Source organism: Phyllobates terribilis, unplaced genomic scaffold (assembly GCF_046119375.1).
Source record: "Phyllobates terribilis strain yellow unplaced genomic scaffold, ASM4611937v1 Scaffold_1__5_contigs__length_1240528914, whole genome shotgun sequence".
NCBI lineage: Eukaryota > Metazoa > Chordata > Amphibia > Anura > Dendrobatidae > Phyllobates > Phyllobates terribilis.
Window position 1 is genome coordinate 641,750,883 of NW_027362761.1, and position 24,043 is coordinate 641,774,925.

Consider the following 24,043-nt stretch of genomic DNA (forward strand, 5'->3'; position numbering starts at 1 on the left):
AATGGAAGAGATTTTAAGCATTTTTAAACTTCAGCGGAATTCCGAGAACAATAGAAGAGTTCCGAAGCATTTTTAAACTTCACCCGAATTCCGAGAGCAAAGGAAGAGTTCCAAAGCATTTTAAAAGTTCAGCAGAATTCCAAGAACAATTGAAGAGTTCCGAAGCATTTTTAAACGTCAGCGGAATTTTGAAAACAATGGAAGATTTCCGAAGCATTTTTAAACGTCAGCGGAATTCTGCGAACACTGGAAGAGTTCCGAAGCATTTTTAAACTTCAGCGGAATTTGGAGAACAATCGAAGAGTTCCGAAGGATTTTTAAAAGTCAGCGGAATTCCGAGAACAATTTAAGAGTTGTGAAGCATTTTTAAGCGTCAGCGGAATTCCGAGAATAATGGAAGAGTTCCGAAGCATTTTTAAACGTCAGCGGAATTCCGAGAACAATAGAAGGTACCAAAGCATGTTTAAACTTCAGCGGAATTCTGAGAACAATGTAAGCGTTCCGAAGCATTTTTAAACTTCAACAGAATTCCGAGAACAATGGAAGAGTTCCGAAGCATTTTTAAACGTCAGCGTAATTCCGAGAACAATGGAAGAGTTCTGAAGCATTTTTAAACGTCAGCAGAATTCTGCGAACACTGGAAGAGTTCCGAAGCATTTTTAAACTTCAGCAGAATTTGGAGAACAATCGAAGAGTTCCGAAGCATTTTTAAACTTCACCCGAATTCCGAGAGCAATGGAAGAGTTCCAAAGCATTTTAAAAGTTCAGCAGAATTCCGAGAACAATTGAAGAGTTCCGAAGCATTTTTAAATGTCAGCGGAATGCCGAGAACAATGCAAGATTTCCGAAGCATTTTTATATGTCAGTGGAATTCCGAGATTAATGGAAGAGTACCGAAGCATTTTTAAACTTCAGCAGAATTCCGAGAACAATGGAAGAGTTTCGAAGCATTTTTAAACTTCAACGGAATTTCGAGAACAATGGAAGAGTTGCGAAGCATTATTAAACGTCAGCGGAATTCCGAGAGCAATGGAAGAGTTCTGAAGCATTTTTAAACTTCAGCAGAATTCCGAGAACAATGAAAGAGTTTCGAAGCATTTTTAAACTTCAGCAGAATTCCGAGAACAATGGAAGAGTTTCGAAGCATTTTTAAACTTCAACGGAATTCCGAGAACAATGGAAGAGTTCCGAAGCATTTTTAAACGTCAGCGGAATTCCGAGAACAATGAAAGAGTTGCGAAGCATTATTAAACGTCAGGGGAATTCCGAGAACAATGGAAGAGTTCTGAAGCATTTTTAAGCGTCAGCGGAATTTTGAAAACAATGGAAGATTTCCGAAGCATTTTTAAACGTCAGCGGAATTCTGAGAACAATGGAAGAGTTCTGAAGCATTTTTAAACTTCAGCAGAATTCCGAGAACAATGGAAGGGTTCCGAAGCATTTTTAAACTTCAGCGGAATTCCCGGAACAATGGAAGAGTACCGAAGCATTTTAAAACGTCATCCGAATTCCGAGAACAATGGAAGAGTTCCGAACCATTTTTAAACTTCAGCGGAATTACGAGAACAATGGAAGAGTTCCGAAGCATTTTTAAACATGAGCAGAATTACGAGAACAATGGAAGAGATTTAAAGCATTTTTAAACTTCAGCGGAATTCCAAGAACAATAGAACAGTTCCGAAGCATTTTTAAACTTCACCCGAATTCCGAGAGCAATGGAAGAGTTCCAAAGCATTTTAAAAGTTCAGCAGAATTCCGAGAACAATTGAAGAGTTCCGAAGCATTTTTAAATGTCAGCGGAATGCCGAGAACAATGCAAGATCTCCGAAGCATTTTTATATGTCAGCGGAATTCCGAGAACAATGGAAGAGTACCGAAGCATTTTTAAACTTCAACAGAATTCCGAGAACAATGGAAGAGTTTCGAAGCATTTTTAAACTTCAACGGAATTCCGAGAACAATGGAAGAGTTCCGAAGCATTTTTAAATGTCAGCGGAATGCCGAGAACAATGCAAGATTTCCGAAGCATTTTTATATGTCAGCGGAATTCCGAGAACAATGGAAGAGTACCGAAGCATTTTTAAACTTCAGCAGAATTCCGAGAACAATGGAAGAGTTTCGAAGCATTTTTAAACTTCAACGGAATTCCGAGAACAGTGGAAGAGTTGCGAAGCATTATTAAACGTCAGCGGAATTCCGAGAGCAATGGAAGAGTTCTGAAGCATTTTTAAACTTCAGCAGAATTCCGAGAACAATGAAAGAGTTTCGAAGCATTTTTAAACTTCAGCAGAATTCCGAGAACAATGGAAGAGTTTCGAAGCATTTTTAAACTTCAACGGAATTCCGAGAACAATGGAAGAGTTCCGAAGCATTTTTAAACGTCAGCGGAATTCCGAGAACAATGAAAGAGTTGCGAAGCATTATTAAACGTCAGCGGAATTCCGAGAACAATGGAAGAGTTCTGAAGCATTTTTAAGCGTCATCGGAATTTTAAAAACAATGGAAGATTTCCGAAGCATTTTTAAATGTCAGCGGAATTCTGAGAACAATGGAAGAGTTCTGAAGCATTTTTAAACTTCAGCAGAATTCCGAGAACAATGGAAGGGTTCCGAAGCATTTTTAAACTTCAGCGGAATTTGGAGAACAATGGATGAGTTCCGAAGCATTTTTAAAAGTCAGCGGAATTCCGAGAACAATGGAAGAGTTGTGAAGCATTTTTAAACGTCAGCGGAATTCCGAGAACAATGGAAGAGTTCCGAAGCATTTTTAAACTTCAACGGAATTCCGAGAACAATGGAAGAGTTCCGAAGCATTTTTAAACGTCAGCGGAATTCCGAGAACAATGAAAGAGTTGCGAAGCATTATTAAACGTCAGGGGAATTCCGAGAACAATGGAAGAGTTCTGAAGCATTTTTAAGCGTCAGCGGAATTTTGAAAACAATGGAAGATTTCCGAAGCATTTTTAAACGTCAGCGGAATTCTGAGAACAATGGAAGAGTTCTGAAGCATTTTTAAACTTCAGCAGAATTCCGAGAACAATGGAAGGGTTCCGACGCATTTTTAAACTTCAGCAGAATTCCGAGAACAATGGAAGGGTTCCGAACCATTTTTAAACTTCATCGGAATTACGAGAACAATAGAAGAGTTCCGAAGCATTTTTAAACATGAGCAGAATTACGAGAACAATGGAAGAGATTTAAAGCATTTTTAAACTTCAGCGGAATTCCAAGAACAATAGAACAGTTCCGAAGCATTTTTAAACTTCACCCGAATTCCGAGAGCAATGGAAGAGTTCCAAAGCATTTTAAAAGTTCAGCAGAATTCCGAGAACAATTGAAGAGTTCCGAAGCATTTTTAAATGTCAGCGGAATGCCGAGAACAATGCAAGATCTCCGAAGCATTTTTATATTTCAGCGGAATTCCGAGAACAATGGAAGAGTACCGAAGCATTTTTAAACTTCAACAGAATTCCGAGAACAATGGAAGAGTTTCGAAGCATTTTTAAACTTCAACGGAATTCCGAGAACAATGGAAGAGTTCCGAAGCATTTTTAAATGTCAGCGGAATGCCGAGAACAATGCAAGATTTCCGAAGCATTTTTATATGTCAGCGGAATTCCGAGAACAATGGAAGAGTTCCGAAGCATTTTTAAACTTCAGCGGAATTACGAGAACAATGGAAGAGCTCCGAAGCATTTTTAAACATGAGCAGAATTACGAGAACAATGGAAGAGATTTTAAGCATTTTTAAACTTCAGCGGAATTCCGAGAACAATAGAAGAGTTCCGAAGCATTTTTAAACTTCACCCGAATTCCGAGAGCAAAGGAAGAGTTCCAAAGCATTTTAAAAGTTCAGCAGAATTCCAAGAACAATTGAAGAGTTCCGAAGCATTTTTAAACGTCAGCGGAATTTTGAAAACAATGGAAGATTTCCGAAGCATTTTTAAACGTCAGCGGAATTCTGCGAACACTGGAAGAGTTCCGAAGCATTTTTAAACTTCAGCGGAATTTGGAGAACAATCGAAGAGTTACGAAGGATTTTTAAAAGTCAGCGGAATTCCGAGAACAATTTAAGAGTTGTGAAGCATTTTTAAGCGTCAGCGGAATTCCGAGAATAATGGAAGAGTTCCGAAGCATTTTTAAACGTCAGCGGAATTCCGAGAACAATAGAAGGTACCAAAGCATGTTTAAACTTCAGCGGAATTCTGAGAACAATGTAAGCGTTCCGAAGCATTTTTAAACTTCAACGGAATTCCGAGAACAATGGAAGAGTTCCGAAGCATTTTTAAACGTCAGCGTAATTCCGAGAACAATGGAAGAGTTCTGAAGCATTTTTAAACGTCAGCAGAATTCTGCGAACACTGGAAGAGTTCCGAAGCATTTTTAAACTTCAGCAGAATTTGGAGAACAATCGAAGAGTTCCGAAGCATTTTTAAACTTCACCCGAATTCCGAGAGCAATGGAAGAGTTCCAAAGCATTTTAAAAGTTCAGCAGAATTCCGAGAACAATTGAAGAGTTCCGAAGCATTTTTAAATGTCAGCGGAATGCCGAGAACAATGCAAGATTTCCGAAGCATTTTTATATGTCAGTGGAATTCCGAGATTAATGGAAGAGTACCGAAGCATTTTTAAACTTCAGCAGAATTCCGAGAACAATGGAAGAGTTTCGAAGCATTTTTAAACTTCAACGGAATTTCGAGAACAATGGAAGAGTTGCGAAGCATTATTAAACGTCAGCGGAATTCCGAGAGCAATGGAAGAGTTCTGAAGCATTTTTAAACTTCAGCAGAATTCCGAGAACAATGAAAGAGTTTCGAAGCATTTTTAAACTTCAGAATTCCGAGAACAATGGAAGAGTTTCGAAGCATTTTTAAACTTCAACGGAATTCCGAGAACAATGGAAGAGTTCCGAAGCATTTTTAAACGTCAGCGGAATTCCGAGAACAATGAAAGAGTTGCGAAGCATTATTAAACGTCAGGGGAATTCCGAGAACAATGGAAGAGTTCTGAAGCATTTTTAAGCGTCAGCGGAATTTTGAAAACAATGGAAGATTTCCGAAGCATTTTTAAACGTCAGCGGAATTCTGAGAACAATGGAAGAGTTCTGAAGCATTTTTAAACTTCAGCAGAATTCCGAGAACAATGGAAGGGTTCCGAAGCATTTTTAAACTTCAGCGGAATTCCGAGAACAATGGAAGAGTACCGAAGCATTTTAAAACGTCATCCGAATTCCGAGAACAATGGAAGAGTTCCGAACCATTTTTAAACTTCAGCGGAATTACGAGAACAATGGAAGAGTTCCGAAGCATTTTTAAACATGAGCAGAATTACGAGAACAATGGAAGAGATTTAAAGCATTTTTAAACTTCAGCGGAATTCCAAGAACAATAGAACAGTTCCGAAGCATTTTTAAACTTCACCCGAATTCCGAGAGCAATGGAAGAGTTCCAAAGCATTTTAAAAGTTCAGCAGAATTCCGAGAACAATTGAAGAGTTCCGAAGCATTTTTAAATGTCAGCGGAATGCCGAGAACAATGCAAGATCTCCGAAGCATTTTTATATGTCAGCGGAATTCCGAGAACAATGGAAGAGTACCGAAGCATTTTTAAACTTCAACAGAATTCCGAGAACAATGGAAGAGTTTCGAAGCATTTTTAAACTTCAACGGAATTCCGAGAACAATGGAAGAGTTCCGAAGCATTTTTAAATGTCAGCGGAATGCCGAGAACAATGCAAGATTTCCGAAGCATTTTTATATGTCAGCGGAATTCCGAGAACAATGGAAGAGTACCGAAGCATTTTTAAACTTCAGCAGAATTCCGAGAACAATGGAAGAGTTTCGAAGCATTTTTAAACTTCAACGGAATTCCGAGAACAGTGGAAGAGTTGCGAAGCATTATTAAACGTCAGCGGAATTCCGAGAGCAATGGAAGAGTTCTGAAGCATTTTTAAACTTCAGCAGAATTCCGAGAACAATGAAAGAGTTTCGAAGCATTTTTAAACTTCAGCAGAATTCCGAGAACAATGGAAGAGTTTCGAAGCATTTTTAAACTTCAACGGAATTCCGAGAACAATGGAAGAGTTCCGAAGCATTTTTAAACGTCAGCGGAATTCCGAGAACAATGAAAGAGTTGCGAAGCATTATTAAACGTCAGCGGAATTCCGAGAACAATGGAAGAGTTCTGAAGCATTTTTAAGCGTCATCGGAATTTTAAAAACAATGGAAGATTTCCGAAGCATTTTTAAATGTCAGCGGAATTCTGAGAACAATGGAAGAGTTCTGAAGCATTTTTAAACTTCAGCAGAATTCCGAGAACAATGGAAGGGTTCCGAAGCATTTTTAAACTTCAGCGGAATTTGGAGAACAATGGATGAGTTCCGAAGCATTTTTAAAAGTCAGCGGAATTCCGAGAACAATGGAAGAGTTGTGAAGCATTTTTAAACGTCAGCGGAATTCCGAGAACAATGGAAGAGTTCCGAAGCATTTTTAAACTTCAACGGAATTCCGAGAACAATGGAAGAGTTCCGAAGCATTTTTAAACGTCAGCGGAATTCCGAGAACAATGAAAGAGTTGCGAAGCATTATTAAACGTCAGGGGAATTCCGAGAACAATGGAAGAGTTCTGAAGCATTTTTAAGCGTCAGCGGAATTTTGAAAACAATGGAAGATTTCCGAAGCATTTTTAAACGTCAGCGGAATTCTGAGAACAATGGAAGAGTTCTGAAGCATTTTTAAACTTCAGCAGAATTCCGAGAACAATGGAAGGGTTCCGACGCATTTTTAAACTTCAGCAGAATTCCGAGAACAATGGAAGGGTTCCGAACCATTTTTAAACTTCAGCGGAATTACGAGAACAATAGAAGAGTTCCGAAGCATTTTTAAACATGAGCAGAATTACGAGAACAATGGAAGAGATTTAAAGCATTTTTAAACTTCAGCGGAATTCCAAGAACAATAGAACAGTTCCGAAGCATTTTTAAACTTCACCCGAATTCCGAGAGCAATGGAAGAGTTCCAAAGCATTTTAAAAGTTCAGCAGAATTCCGAGAACAATTGAAGAGTTCCGAAGCATTTTTAAATGTCAGCGGAATGCCGAGAACAATGCAAGATCTCCGAAGCATTTTTATATTTCAGCGGAATTCCGAGAACAATGGAAGAGTACCGAAGCATTTTTAAACTTCAACAGAATTCCGAGAACAATGGAAGAGTTTCGAAGCATTTTTAAACTTCAACGGAATTCCGAGAACAATGGAAGAGTTCCGAAGCATTTTTAAATGTCAGCGGAATGCCGAGAACAATGCAAGATTTCCGAAGCATTTTTATATGTCAGCGGAATTCCGAGAACAATGGAAGAGTTCCGAAGCATTTTTAAACTTCAGCGGAATTACGAGAACAATGGAAGAGCTCCGAAGCATTTTTAAACATGAGCAGAATTACGAGAACAATGGAAGAGATTTTAAGCATTTTTAAACTTCAGCGGAATTCCGAGAACAATAGAAGAGTTCCGAAGCATTTTTAAACTTCACCCGAATTCCGAGAGCAAAGGAAGAGTTCCAAAGCATTTTAAAAGTTCAGCAGAATTCCAAGAACAATTGAAGAGTTCCGAAGCATTTTTAAACGTCAGCGGAATTTTGAAAACAATGGAAGATTTCCGAAGCATTTTTAAACGTCAGCGGAATTCTGCGAACACTGGAAGAGTTCCGAAGCATTTTTAAACTTCAGCGGAATTTGGAGAACAATCGAAGAGTTCCGAAGGATTTTTAAAAGTCAGCGGAATTCCGAGAACAATTTAAGAGTTGTGAAGCATTTTTAAGCGTCAGCGGAATTCCGAGAATAATGGAAGAGTTCCGAAGCATTTTTAAACGTCAGCGGAATTCCGAGAACAATAGAAGGTACCAAAGCATGTTTAAACTTCAGCGGAATTCTGAGAACAATGTAAGCGTTCCGAAGCATTTTTAAACTTCAACGGAATTCCGAGAACAATGGAAGAGTTCCGAAGCATTTTTAAACGTCAGCGTAATTCCGAGAACAATGGAAGAGTTCTGAAGCATTTTTAAACGTCAGCAGAATTCTGCGAACACTGGAAGAGTTCCGAAGCATTTTTAAACTTCAGCAGAATTTGGAGAACAATCGAAGAGTTCCGAAGCATTTTTAAACTTCACCCGAATTCCGAGAGCAATGGAAGAGTTCCAAAGCATTTTAAAAGTTCAGCAGAATTCCGAGAACAATTGAAGAGTTCCGAAGCATTTTTAAATGTCAGCGGAATGCCGAGAACAATGCAAGATTTCCGAAGCATTTTTATATGTCAGTGGAATTCCGAGATTAATGGAAGAGTACCGAAGCATTTTTAAACTTCAGCAGAATTCCGAGAACAATGGAAGAGTTTCGAAGCATTTTTAAACTTCAACGGAATTTCGAGAACAATGGAAGAGTTGCGAAGCATTATTAAACGTCAGCGGAATTCCGAGAGCAATGGAAGAGTTCTGAAGCATTTTTAAACTTCAGCAGAATTCCGAGAACAATGAAAGAGTTTCGAAGCATTTTTAAACTTCAGCAGAATTCCGAGAACAATGGAAGAGTTTCGAAGCATTTTTAAACTTCAACGGAATTCCGAGAACAATGGAAGAGTTCCGAAGCATTTTTAAACGTCAGCGGAATTCCGAGAACAATGAAAGAGTTGCGAAGCATTATTAAACGTCAGGGGAATTCCGAGAACAATGGAAGAGTTCTGAAGCATTTTTAAGCGTCAGCGGAATTTTGAAAACAATGGAAGATTTCCGAAGCATTTTTAAACGTCAGCGGAATTCTGAGAACAATGGAAGAGTTCTGAAGCATTTTTAAACTTCAGCAGAATTCCGAGAACAATGGAAGGGTTCCGAAGCATTTTTAAACTTCAGCGGAATTCCGAGAACAATGGAAGAGTACCGAAGCATTTTAAAACGTCATCCGAATTCCGAGAACAATGGAAGAGTTCCGAACCATTTTTAAACTTCAGCGGAATTACGAGAACAATGGAAGAGTTCCGAAGCATTTTTAAACATGAGCAGAATTACGAGAACAATGGAAGAGATTTAAAGCATTTTTAAACTTCAGCGGAATTCCAAGAACAATAGAACAGTTCCGAAGCATTTTTAAACTTCACCCGAATTCCGAGAGCAATGGAAGAGTTCCAAAGCATTTTAAAAGTTCAGCAGAATTCCGAGAACAATTGAAGAGTTCCGAAGCATTTTTAAATGTCAGCGGAATGCCGAGAACAATGCAAGATCTCCGAAGCATTTTTATATGTCAGCGGAATTCCGAGAACAATGGAAGAGTACCGAAGCATTTTTAAACTTCAACAGAATTCCGAGAACAATGGAAGAGTTTCGAAGCATTTTTAAACTTCAACGGAATTCCGAGAACAATGGAAGAGTTCCGAAGCATTTTTAAATGTCAGCGGAATGCCGAGAACAATGCAAGATTTCCGAAGCATTTTTATATGTCAGCGGAATTCCGAGAACAATGGAAGAGTACCGAAGCATTTTTAAACTTCAGCAGAATTCCGAGAACAATGGAAGAGTTTCGAAGCATTTTTAAACTTCAACGGAATTCCGAGAACAGTGGAAGAGTTGCGAAGCATTATTAAACGTCAGCGGAATTCCGAGAGCAATGGAAGAGTTCTGAAGCATTTTTAAACTTCAGCAGAATTCCGAGAACAATGAAAGAGTTTCGAAGCATTTTTAAACTTCAGCAGAATTCCGAGAACAATGGAAGAGTTTCGAAGCATTTTTAAACTTCAACGGAATTCCGAGAACAATGGAAGAGTTCCGAAGCATTTTTAAACGTCAGCGGAATTCCGAGAACAATGAAAGAGTTGCGAAGCATTATTAAACGTCAGCGGAATTCCGAGAACAATGGAAGAGTTCTGAAGCATTTTTAAGCGTCATCGGAATTTTAAAAACAATGGAAGATTTCCGAAGCATTTTTAAATGTCAGCGGAATTCTGAGAACAATGGAAGAGTTCTGAAGCATTTTTAAACTTCAGCAGAATTCCGAGAACAATGGAAGGGTTCCGAAGCATTTTTAAACTTCAGCGGAATTTGGAGAACAATGGATGAGTTCCGAAGCATTTTTAAAAGTCAGCGGAATTCCGAGAACAATGGAAGAGTTGTGAAGCATTTTTAAACGTCAGCGGAATTCCGAGAACAATGGAAGAGTTCCGAAGCATTTTTAAACTTCAACGGAATTCCGAGAACAATGGAAGAGTTCCGAAGCATTTTTAAACGTCAGCGGAATTCCGAGAACAATGAAAGAGTTGCGAAGCATTATTAAACGTCAGGGGAATTCCGAGAACAATGGAAGAGTTCTGAAGCATTTTTAAGCGTCAGCGGAATTTTGAAAACAATGGAAGATTTCCGAAGAATTTTTAAACGTCAGCGGAATTCTGAGAACAATGGAAGAGTTCTGAAGCATTTTTAAACTTCAGCAGAATTCCGAGAACAATGGAAGGGTTCCGACGCATTTTTAAACTTCAGCAGAATTCCGAGAACAATGGAAGGGTTCCGAACCATTTTTAAACTTCAGCGGAATTACGAGAACAATAGAAGAGTTCCGAAGCATTTTTAAACATGAGCAGAATTACGAGAACAATGGAAGAGATTTAAAGCATTTTTAAACTTCAGCGGAATTCCAAGAACAATAGAACAGTTCCGAAGCATTTTTAAACTTCACCCGAATTCCGAGAGCAATGGAAGAGTTCCAAAGCATTTTAAAAGTTCAGCAGAATTCCGAGAACAATTGAAGAGTTCCGAAGCATTTTTAAATGTCAGCGGAATGCCGAGAACAATGCAAGATCTCCGAAGCATTTTTATATTTCAGCGGAATTCCGAGAACAATGGAAGAGTACCGAAGCATTTTTAAACTTCAACAGAATTCCGAGAACAATGGAAGAGTTTCGGAGCATTTTTAAACTTCAACGGAATTCCGAGAACAATGGAAGAGTTCCGAAGCATTTTTAAATGTCAGCGGAATGCCGAGAACAATGCAAGATTTCCGAAGCATTTTTATATGTCAGCGGAATTCCGAGAACAATGGAAGAGTTCCGAAGCATTTTTAAACTTCAGCGGAATTACGAGAACAATGGAAGAGCTCCGAAGCATTTTTAAACATGAGCAGAATTACGAGAACAATGGAAGAGATTTTAAGCATTTTTAAACTTCAGCGGAATTCCGAGAACAATAGAAGAGTTCCGAAGCATTTTTAAACTTCACCCGAATTCCGAGAGCAAAGGAAGAGTTCCAAAGCATTTTAAAAGTTCAGCAGAATTCCAAGAACAATTGAAGAGTTCCGAAGCATTTTTAAACGTCAGCGGAATTTTGAAAACAATGGAAGATTTCCGAAGCATTTTTAAACGTCAGCGGAATTCTGCGAACACTGGAAGAGTTCCGAAGCATTTTTAAACTTCAGCGGAATTTGGAGAACAATCGAAGAGTTCCGAAGGATTTTTAAAAGTCAGCGGAATTCCGAGAACAATTTAAGAGTTGTGAAGCATTTTTAAGCGTCAGCGGAATTCCGAGAATAATGGAAGAGTTCCGAAGCATTTTTAAACGTCAGCGGAATTCCGAGAACAATAGAAGGTACCAAAGCATGTTTAAACTTCAGCGGAATTCTGAGAACAATGTAAGCGTTCCGAAGCATTTTTAAACTTCAACAGAATTCCGAGAACAATGGAAGAGTTCCGAAGCATTTTTAAACGTCAGCGTAATTCCGAGAACAATGGAAGAGTTCTGAAGCATTTTTAAACGTCAGCAGAATTCTGCGAACACTGGAAGAGTTCCGAAGCATTTTTAAACTTCAGCAGAATTTGGAGAACAATCGAAGAGTTCCGAAGCATTTTTAAACTTCACCCGAATTCCGAGAGCAATGGAAGAGTTCCAAAGCATTTTAAAAGTTCAGCAGAATTCCGAGAACAATTGAAGAGTTCCGAAGCATTTTTAAATGTCAGCGGAATGCCGAGAACAATGCAAGATTTCCGAAGCATTTTTATATGTCAGTGGAATTCCGAGATTAATGGAAGAGTACCGAAGCATTTTTAAACTTCAGCAGAATTCCGAGAACAATGGAAGAGTTTCGAAGCATTTTTAAACTTCAACGGAATTTCGAGAACAATGGAAGAGTTGCGAAGCATTATTAAACGTCAGCGGAATTCCGAGAGCAATGGAAGAGTTCTGAAGCATTTTTAAACTTCAGCAGAATTCCGAGAACAATGAAAGAGTTTCGAAGCATTTTTAAACTTCAGCAGAATTCCGAGAACAATGGAAGAGTTTCGAAGCATTTTTAAACTTCAACGGAATTCCGAGAACAATGGAAGAGTTCCGAAGCATTTTTAAACGTCAGCGGAATTCCGAGAACAATGAAAGAGTTGCGAAGCATTATTAAACGTCAGGGGAATTCCGAGAACAATGGAAGAGTTCTGAAGCATTTTTAAGCGTCAGCGGAATTTTGAAAACAATGGAAGATTTCCGAAGCATTTTTAAACGTCAGCGGAATTCTGAGAACAATGGAAGAGTTCTGAAGCATTTTTAAACTTCAGCAGAATTCCGAGAACAATGGAAGGGTTCCGAAGCATTTTTAAACTTCAGCGGAATTCCGAGAACAATGGAAGAGTACCGAAGCATTTTAAAACGTCATCCGAATTCCGAGAACAATGGAAGAGTTCCGAACCATTTTTAAACTTCAGCGGAATTACGAGAACAATGGAAGAGTTCCGAAGCATTTTTAAACATGAGCAGAATTACGAGAACAATGGAAGAGATTTAAAGCATTTTTAAACTTCAGCGGAATTCCAAGAACAATAGAACAGTTCCGAAGCATTTTTAAACTTCACCCGAATTCCGAGAGCAATGGAAGAGTTCCAAAGCATTTTAAAAGTTCAGCAGAATTCCGAGAACAATTGAAGAGTTCCGAAGCATTTTTAAATGTCAGCGGAATGCCGAGAACAATGCAAGATCTCCGAAGCATTTTTATATGTCAGCGGAATTCCGAGAACAATGGAAGAGTACCGAAGCATTTTTAAACTTCAACAGAATTCCGAGAACAATGGAAGAGTTTCGAAGCATTTTTAAACTTCAACGGAATTCCGAGAACAATGGAAGAGTTCCGAAGCATTTTTAAATGTCAGCGGAATGCCGAGAACAATGCAAGATTTCCGAAGCATTTTTATATGTCAGCGGAATTCCGAGAACAATGGAAGAGTACCGAAGCATTTTTAAACTTCAGCAGAATTCCGAGAACAATGGAAGAGTTTCGAAGCATTTTTAAACTTCAACGGAATTCCGAGAACAGTGGAAGAGTTGCGAAGCATTATTAAACGTCAGCGGAATTCCGAGAGCAATGGAAGAGTTCTGAAGCATTTTTAAACTTCAGCAGAATTCCGAGAACAATGAAAGAGTTTCGAAGCATTTTTAAACTTCAGCAGAATTCCGAGAACAATGGAAGAGTTTCGAAGCATTTTTAAACTTCAACGGAATTCCGAGAACAATGGAAGAGTTCCGAAGCATTTTTAAACGTCAGCGGAATTCCGAGAACAATGAAAGAGTTGCGAAGCATTATTAAACGTCAGCGGAATTCCGAGAACAATGGAAGAGTTCTGAAGCATTTTTAAGCGTCATCGGAATTTTAAAAACAATGGAAGATTTCCGAAGCATTTTTAAATGTCAGCGGAATTCTGAGAACAATGGAAGAGTTCTGAAGCATTTTTAAACTTCAGCAGAATTCCGAGAACAATGGAAGGGTTCCGAAGCATTTTTAAACTTCAGCGGAATTTGGAGAACAATGGATGAGTTCCGAAGCATTTTTAAAAGTCAGCGGAATTCCGAGAACAATGGAAGAGTTGTGAAGCATTTTTAAACGTCAGCGGAATTCCGAGAACAATGGAAGAGTTCCGAAGCATTTTTAAACTTCAACGGAATTCCGAGAACAATGGAAGAGTTCCGAAGCATTTTTAAACGTCAGCGGAATTCCGAGAACAATGAAAGAGTTGCGAAGCATTATTAAACGTCAGGGGAATTCCGAGAACAATGGAAGAGTTCTGAAGCATTTTTAAGCGTCAGCGGAATTTTGAAAACAATGGAAGATTTCCGAAGCATTTTTAAACGTCAGCGGAATTCTGAGAACAATGGAAGAGTTCTGAAGCATTTTTAAACTTCAGCAGAATTCCGAGAACAATGGAAGGGTTCCGACGCATTTTTAAACTTCAGCAGAATTCCGAGAACAATGGAAGGGTTCCGAACCATTTTTAAACTTCAGCGGAATTACGAGAACAATAGAAGAGTTCCGAAGCATTTTTAAACATGAGCAGAATTACGAGAACAATGGAAGAGATTTAAAGCATTTTTAAACTTCAGCGGAATTCCAAGAACAATAGAACAGTTCCGAAGCATTTTTAAACTTCACCCGAATTCCGAGAGCAATGGAAGAGTTCCAAAGCATTTTAAAAGTTCAGCAGAATTCCGAGAACAATTGAAGAGTTCCGAAGCATTTTTAAATGTCAGCGGAATGCCGAGAACAATGCAAGATCTCCGAAGCATTTTTATATTTCAGCGGAATTCCGAGAACAATGGAAGAGTACCGAAGCATTTTTAAACTTCAACAGAATTCCGAGAACAATGGAAGAGTTTCGAAGCATTTTTAAACTTCAACGGAATTCCGAGAACAATGGAAGAGTTCCGAAGCATTTTTAAATGTCAGCGGAATGCCGAGAACAATGCAAGATTTCCGAAGCATTTTTATATGTCAGCGGAATTCCGAGAACAATGGAAGAGTTCCGAAGCATTTTTAAACTTCAGCGGAATTACGAGAACAATGGAAGAGCTCCGAAGCATTTTTAAACATGAGCAGAATTACGAGAACAATGGAAGAGATTTTAAGCATTTTTAAACTTCAGCGGAATTCCGAGAACAATAGAAGAGTTCCGAAGCATTTTTAAACTTCACCCGAATTCCGAGAGCAAAGGAAGAGTTCCAAAGCATTTTAAAAGTTCAGCAGAATTCCAAGAACAATTGAAGAGTTCCGAAGCATTTTTAAACGTCAGCGGAATTTTGAAAACAATGGAAGATTTCCGAAGCATTTTTAAATGTCAGCGGAATTCTGCGAACACTGGAAGAGTTCCGAAGCATTTTTAAACTTCAGCGGAATTTGGAGAACAATCGAAGAGTTCCGAAGGATTTTTAAAAGTCAGCGGAATTCCGAGAACAATTTAAGAGTTGTGAAGCATTTTTAAGCGTCAGCGGAATTCCGAGAATAATGGAAGAGTTCCGAAGCATTTTTAAACGTCAGCGGAATTCCGAGAACAATAGAAGGTACCAAAGCATGTTTAAACTTCAGCGGAATTCTGAGAACAATGTAAGCGTTCCGAAGCATTTTTAAACTTCAACGGAATTCCGAGAACAATGGAAGAGTTCCGAAGCATTTTTAAACGTCAGCGTAATTCCGAGAACAATGGAAGAGTTCTGAAGCATTTTTAAACGTCAGCAGAATTCTGCGAACACTGGAAGAGTTCCGAAGCATTTTTAAACTTCAGCAGAATTTGGAGAACAATCGAAGAGTTCCGAAGCATTTTTAAACTTCACCCGAATTCCGAGAGCAATGGAAGAGTTCCAAAGCATTTTAAAAGTTCAGCAGAATTCCGAGAACAATTGAAGAGTTCCGAAGCATTTTTAAATGTCAGCGGAATGCCGAGAACAATGCAAGATTTCCGAAGCATTTTTATATGTCAGTGGAATTCCGAGATTAATGGAAGAGTACCGAAGCATTTTTAAACTTCAGCAGAATTCCGAGAACAATGGAAGAGTTTCGAAGCATTTTTAAACTTCAACGGAATTTCGAGAACAATGGAAGAGTTGCGAAGCATTATTAAACGTCAGCGGAATTCCGAGAGCAATGGAAGAGTTCTGAAGCATTTTTAAACTTCAGCAGAATTCCGAGAACAATGAAAGAGTTTCGAAGCATTTTTAAACTTCAGCAGAATTCCGAGAACAATGGAAGAGTTTCGAAGCATTTTTAAACTTCAACGGAATTCCGAGAACAATGGAAGAGTTCCGAAGCATTTTTAAACGTCAGCGGAATTCCGAGAACAATGAAAGAGTTGCGAAGCATTATTAAACGTCAGGGGAATTCCGAGAACAATGGAAGAGTTCTGAAGCATTTTTAAGCGTCAGCGGAATTTTGAAAACAATGGAAGATTTCCGAAGCATTTTTAAACGTCAGCGGAATTCTGAGAACAATGGAAGAGTTCTGAAGCATTTTTAAACTTCAGCAGAATTCCGAGAACAATGGAAGGGTTCCGAAGCATTTTTAAACTTCAGCGGAATTCCGAGAACAATGGAAGAGTACCGAAGCATTTTAAAACGTCATCCGAATTCCGAGAACAATGGAAGAGTTCCGAACCATTTTTAAACTTCAGCGGAATTACGAGAACAATGGAAGAGTTCCGAAGCATTTTTAAACATGAGCAGAATTACGAGAACAATGGAAGAGATTTAAAGCATTTTTAAACTTCAGCGGAATTCCAAGAACAATAGAACAGTTCCGAAGCATTTTTAAACTTCACCCGAATTCCGAGAGCAATGGAAGAGTTCCAAAGCATTTTAAAAGTTCAGCAGAATTCCGAGAACAATTGAAGAGTTCCGAAGCATTTTTAAATGTCAGCGGAATGCCGAGAACAATGCAAGATCTCCGAAGCATTTTTATATGTCAGCGGAATTCCGAGAACAATGGAAGAGTACCGAAGCATTTTTAAACTTCAACAGAATTCCGAGAACAATGGAAGAGTTTCGAAGCATTTTTAAACTTCAACGGAATTCCGAGAACAATGGAAGAGTTCCGAAGCATTTTTAAATGTCAGCGGAATGCCGAGAACAATGCAAGATTTCCGAAGCATTTTTATATGTCAGCGGAATTCCGAGAACAATGGAAGAGTACCGAAGCATTTTTAAACTTCAGCAGAATTCCGAGAACAATGGAAGAGTTTCGAAGCATTTTTAAACTTCAACGGAATTCCGAGAACAGTGGAAGAGTTGCGAAGCATTATTAAACGTCAGCGGAATTCCGAGAGCAATGGAAGAGTTCTGAAGCATTTTTAAACTTCAGCAGAATTCCGAGAACAATGAAAGAGTTTCGAAGCATTTTTAAACTTCAGCAGAATTCCGAGAACAATGGAAGAGTTTCGAAGCATTTTTAAACTTCAACGGAATTCCGAGAACAATGGAAGAGTTCCGAAGCATTTTTAAACGTCAGCGGAATTCCGAGAACAATGAAAGAGTTGCGAAGCATTATTAAACGTCAGCGGAATTCCGAGAACAATGGAAGAGTTCTGAAGCATTTTTAAGCGTCATCGGAATTTTAAAAACAATGGAAGATTTCCGAAGCATTTTTAAATGTCAGCGGAATTCTGAGAACAATGGAAGAGTTCTGAAGCATTTTTAAACTTCAGCAGAATTCCGAGAACAATGGAAGGGTTCCGAAGCATTTTTAAACTTCAGCGGAATTTGGAGAACAATGGATGAGTTCCGAAGCATTTTTAAAAGTCAGCGGAATTCCGAGAACAATGGAAGAGTTGTGAAGCATTTTTAAACGTCAGCGGAATTCCGAGAACAATGGAAGAGTTCCGAAGCATTTTTAAACTTCAACGGAATTCCGAGAACAATGGAAGAGTTCCGAAGCATTTTTAAACGTCAGCGGAATTCCGAGAACAATGAAAGAGTTGCGAAGCATTATAAAACGTCAGGGGAATTCCGAGAACAATGGAAGAGTTCTGAAGCATTTTTAAGCGTCAGCGGAATTTTGAAAACAATGGAAGATTTCCGAAGCATTTTTAAACGTCAGCGGAATTCTGAGAACAATGGAAGAGTTCTGAAGCATTTTTAAACTTCAGCAGAATTCCGAGAACAATGGAAGGGTTCCGAACCATTTTTAAACTTCAGCGGAATTACGAGAACAATAGAAGAGTTCCGAAGCATTTTTAAACATGAGCAGAATTACGAGAACAATGGAAGAGATTTAAAGCATTTTTAAACTTCAGCGGAATTCCAAGAACAATAGAACAGTTCCGAAGCATTTTTAAACTTCACCCGAATTCCGAGAGCAATGGAAGAGTTCCAAAGCATTTTAAAAGTTCAGCAGAATTCCGAGAACAATTGAAGAGTTCCGAAGCATTTTTAAATGTCAGCGGAATGCCGAGAACAATGCAAGATCTCCGAAGCATTTTTATATTTCAGCGGAATTCCGAGAACAATGGAAGAGTACCGAAGCATTTTTAAACTTCAACAGAATTCCGAGAACAATGGAAGAGTTTCGAAGCATTTTTAAACTTCAACGGAATTCCGAGAACAATGGAAGAGTTCCGAAGCATTTTTAAATGTCAGCGGAATGCCGAGAACAATGCAAGATTTCCGAAGCATTTTTATATGTCAGCGGAATTCCGAGAACAATGGAAGAGTTCCGAAGCATTTTTAAACTTCAGCGGAATTACGAGAACAATGGAAGAGCTCCGAAGCATTTTTAAACATGAGCAGAATTACGAGAACAATGGAAGAGATTTTAAGCATTTTTAAACTTCAGCGGAATTCCGAGAACAATAGAAGAGTTCCGAAGCATTTTTAAACTTCACCCGAATTCCGAGAGCAAAGGAAGAGTTCCAAAGCATTTTAAAAGTTCAGCAGAATTCCAAGAACAATTGAAGAGTTCCGAAGCATTTTTAAACGTCAGCGGAATTTTGAAAACAATGGAAGATTTCCGAAGCATTTTTAAACGTCAGCGGAATTCTGCGAACACTGGAAGAGTTCCGAAGCATTTTTAAACTTCAGCGGAATTTGGAGAACAATCGAAGAGTTCCGAAGGATTTTTAAAAGTCAGCGGAATTCCGAGAACAATTTAAGAGTTGTGAAGCATTTTTAAGCGTCAGCGGAATTCCGAGAATAATGGAAGAGTTCCGAAGCATTTTTAAACGTCAGCGGAATTCCGAGAACAATAGAAGGTACCAAAGCATGTTTAAACTTCAGCGGAATTCTGAGAACAATGTAAGCGTTCCGAAGCATTTTTAAACTTCAACGGAATTCCGAGAACAATGGAAGAGTTCCGAAGCATTTTTAAACGTCAGCGTAATTCCGAGAACAATGGAAGAGTTCTGAAGCATTTTTAAACGTCAGCAGAATTCTGCGAACACTGGAAGAGTTCCGAAGCATTTTTAAACTTCAGCAGAATTTGGAGAACAATCGAAGAGTTCCGAAGCATTTTTAAACTTCACCCGAATTCCGAGAGCAATGGAAGAGTTCCAAAGCATTTTAAAAGTTCAGCAGAATTCCGAGAACAATTGAAGAGTTCCGAAGCATTTTTAAATGTCAGCGGAATGCCGAGAACAATGCAAGATTTCCGAAGCATTTTTATATGTCAGTGGAATTCCGAGATTAATGGAAGAGTACCGAAGCATTTTTAAACTTCAGCAGAATTCCGAGAACAATGGAAGAGTTTCGAAGCATTTTTAAACTTCAACGGAATTTCGAGAACAATGGAAGAGTTGCGAAGCATTATTAAACGTCAGCGGAATTCCGAGAGCAATGGAAGAGTTCTGAAGCATTTTTAAACTTCAGCAGAATTCCGAGAACAATGAAAGAGTTTCGAAGCATTTTTAAACTTCAGCAGAATTCCGAGAACAATGGAAGAGTTTCGAAGCATTTTTAAACTTCAACGGAATTCCGAGAACAATGGAAGAGTTCCGAAGCATTTTTAAACGTCAGCGGAATTCCGAGAACAATGAAAGAGTTGCGAAGCATTATTAAACGTCAGGGGAATTCCGAGAACAATGGAAGAGTTCTGAAGCATTTTTAAGCGTCAGCGGAATTTTGAAAACAATGGAAGATTTCCGAAGCATTTTTAAACGTCAGCGGAATTCTGAGAACAATGGAAGAGTTCTGAAGCATTTTTAAACTTCAGCAGAATTCCGAGAACAATGGAAGGGTTCCGAAGCATTTTTAAACTTCAGCGGAATTCCGAGAACAATGGAAGAGTACCGAAGCATTTTAAAACGTCATCCGAATTCCGAGAACAATGGAAGAGTTCCGAACCATTTTTAAACTTCAGCGGAATTACGAGAACAATGGAAGAGTTCCGAAGCATTTTTAAACATGAGCAGAATTACGAGAACAATGGAAGAGATTTAAAGCATTTTTAAACTTCAGCGGAATTCCAAGAACAATAGAACAGTTCCGAAGCATTTTTAAACTTCACCCGAATTCCGAGAGCAATGGAAGAGTTCCAAAGCATTTTAAAAGTTCAGCAGAATTCCGAGAACAATTGAAGAGTTCCGAAGCATTTTTAAATGTCAGCGGAATGCCGAGAACAATGCAAGATCTCCGAAGCATTTTTATATGTCAGCGGAATTCCGAGAACAATGGAAGAGTACCGAAGCATTTTTAAACTTCAACAGAATTCCGAGAACAATGGAAGAGTTTCGAAGCATTTTTAAACTTCAACGGAATTCCGAGAACAATGGAAGAGTTCCGAAGCATTTTTAAATGTCAGCGGAATGCCGAGAACAATGCAAGATTTCCGAAGCATTTTTATATGTCAGCGGAATTCCGAGAACAATGGAAGAGTACCGAAGCATTTTTAAACTTCAGCAGAATTCCGAGAACAATGGAAGAGTTTCGAAGCATTTTTAAACTTCAACGGAATTCCGAGAACAGTGGAAGAGTTGCGAAGCATTATTAAACGTCAGCGGAATTCCGAGAGCAATGGAAGAGTTCTGAAGCATTTTTAAACTTCAGCAGAATTCCGAGAACAATGAAAGAGTTTCGAAGCATTTTTAAACTTCAGCAGAATTCCGAGAACAATGGAAGAGTTTCGAAGCATTTTTAAACTTCAACGGAATTCCGAGAACAATGGAAGAGTTCCGAAGCATTTTTAAACGTCAGCGGAATTCCGAGAACAATGAAAGAGTTGCGAAGCATTATTAAACGTCAGCGGAATTCCGAGAACAATGGAAGAGTTCTGAAGCATTTTTAAGCGTCATCGGAATTTTAAAAACAATGGAAGATTTCCGAAGCATTTTTAAATGTCAGCGGAATTCTGAGAACAATGGAAGAGTTCTGAAGCATTTTTAAACTTCAGCAGAATTCCGAGAACAATGGAAGGGTTCCGAAGCATTTTTAAACTTCAGCGGAATTTGGAGAACAATGGATGAGTTCCGAAGCATTTTTAAAAGTCAGCGGAATTCCGAGAACAATGGAAGAGTTGTGAAGCATTTTTAAACGTCAGCGGAATTCCGAGAACAATGGAAGAGTTCCGAAGCATTTTTAAACTTCAGCGGAATTACGAGAACAATGGAAGAGCTCCGAAGCATTTTTAAACATGAGCAGAATTACGAGAACAATGGAAGAGATTTTAAGCATTTTTAAACTTCAGCGGAATTCCGAGAACAATAGAAGAGTTCCGAAGCATTTTTAAACTTCACCCGAATTCCGAGAGCAAAGGAAGAGTTCCAAAGCATTTTAAAAGTTCAGCAGAATTCCAAGAACAATTGAAGAGTTCCGAAGCATTTTTAAACTTCAGCGGAATTCCGAGAACAATGGAAGAGTTCCGAAGCATTATTAAACATCAGCGGAATTCCGAGAACAATGGAAGAGTTCTGAAGCATTTTTAAACGTCAGCAGAATTCCGAGAACAATAGAAGAGTTCCGAAGCATTTTTAAACGTCAGCAGAATTCTGAGAACAATGGAAGAGTTCCGAAGCATTTTTAGACTTCAGCGGAATTCCGAGAACAATGAAAGAGTTCCAAAGCATTTTTAAACGTCAGCGGAATTCCGAGAAAAATGGAAGAGTTCTGAAGCATTTTTAAACGTCAGCATAATTCCGAGAACAATGGAAGAGTTCTGAAGCATTTTTAAACGTCAGCGGAATTTTGAAAACAATGGAAGATTTCCGAAGCATTTTTAAACGTCAGCGGAATTCTGCGCACACTGGAAGAGTTCCGAAGCATTTTTAAACTTCAGCGGAATTTGGAGAACAATCGAAGAGTTCCGAAGGATTTTTTAAAGTCAGCGGAATTCCGAGAACAATGGAAGAGTTGTGAAGCATTTTTAAGCGTCAGCGGAATTCCGAGAACAATGGAAGAGTTCCGAAGCATTTTTAAACTTCTGCAGAATTCCGAGAACAATAGAAGGTACCAAAGCATGTTTAAACTTCAGCGGAATTCCGAGAACAATGGAAGAGTTCTGAAGCATTTTTAAAAGTCAGCGGAAGTCTGAGAACAATAGTAGAGTTGTGAAGCATTTTTTAGCGTCAGCAGAATTCCGAGAACAATGGAAGAGTTCCGAAGCATTTTTAAACTTCACCGGAATTCCGAGAACAATGGAAGAGTTCCGAAGTATTCTTAAACTTCAGCGGAATTCTGAGAACAATGGAAGATTTCCGAAGCATGTTTAAACGTCAGCGGAATTCGGTGAACACTGGAAGAGTTCCGAAGCATTTTTAAACGTCAGCAGAATTCCGAGAACAATGGAAGAGTTCCGAAGCATTTTTAAACATCAGCGGAATTCCGAGAACAATGGAAGAGTTCTGAACCTTTTTAAATGTCAGCGGAATACCGAGAACAATGGAAGAGTTCCGAAGCATTTTTAAACTTCTGCAGAATTCCGAGAACAATGGAAGAGGTCCGAAGCATTCTTAAACTTCAGCGGAATTCCGAGAACAATGGTAGAGTTCCGAAGCATTTTTAAATGTCAGCGGAATTCCGAGAACAATAGAAGAGTTGTGGAGCATTTTTAAGCGTCAGCGGAATTCCGAGAACAATGGAAGAGTTCCGAAGCATTTTTAAACTTCAGCAGAATTCCGAGAACAATGGAAGAGTTTTGAAGCAATTTTAAGCGTCAGCGGAATTCCGACAACAATGGAAGAGTTCCGAAGCATTTTTAAAAGTCAGCGGAATTCTGAGAACAATAGAAAAGTTGTGAAGCATTTTTAAGCGTCAGCGGAATTCCGAGAACAATGGAAGAATTCCGAAGCATTTTTAAACTTCAAAACTTCAGCAGAATTCCGAGAACAATGGAAGAGTTCCGAAGCATTCTTAAACTTCAGCGGAATTCCGAGAACAATGGAAGAGTTCCGAAGCATTTTTAAAAGTCAGCGGAATTCCGAGAACAATGGAAGAGTTCTGAAGCATTTTTAAACTTCAGCAGAATTCCTGGAACAATGGAAGAGTTCCGAAGCATTTTTAAAAGTCAGCAGAATTCCGAGAACAATAGAAGGGTACCAAAGCATGTTTAAACTTCAGCGGAATTCTGAGAACAATCTAAGAGTTCCGAAGCATTTTTAAACTTCACCGGAATTCCGAGAACAATGGAAGAGTTCCGAAGCTTTTTTAAACATCAGCGGAATTCCGAGACAATGGAAGAGTTCTGAAGCATTTTTAAAAGTCAGCAGAATTCCGAGAACAATAGAAGGTACCAAAGCATGTTTAAACTTCAGTGGAATTCTGAGAACAATGTAAGCGTTACGAAGCATTTTTAAACTTCACCGGAATTCCGAGAACAATGGAAGAGTTCCCAAGCATTTTTAAACGTCAGCGTAATTCCGAGAACAATGGAAGAGTTCTGAAGCATTTTTAAACGTCAGCATTATTCCGAGAACAATGGAAGAGTTCTGAAGCATTTTTAAACGTCAGCGGAATTTTGAAAACAATGGAAGATTTCCGAAGCATTTTTAAACGTCAGCGGAATTCTGCGAACACTGGAAGAGTTCCGAAGCATTTTTAAACTTCAGCGGAATTTGGAGAACAATCGAAGAGTTCCGAAGGATTTTTAAAAGTCAGCGGAATTCCGAGAACAATGGAAGAGTTGTGAAGCATTTTTAAGCGTCAGCGGAATTCCGAGAACAATGGAAGAGTTCCGAAGCATTTTTAAACGTCAGCGGAATTCCGAGAACAATAGAAGGTACCAAAGCATGTTTAAACTTCAGCAGAATTCTGAGAACAATGTAAGCGTTCCGAAGCATTTTTAAACTTCAACGGAA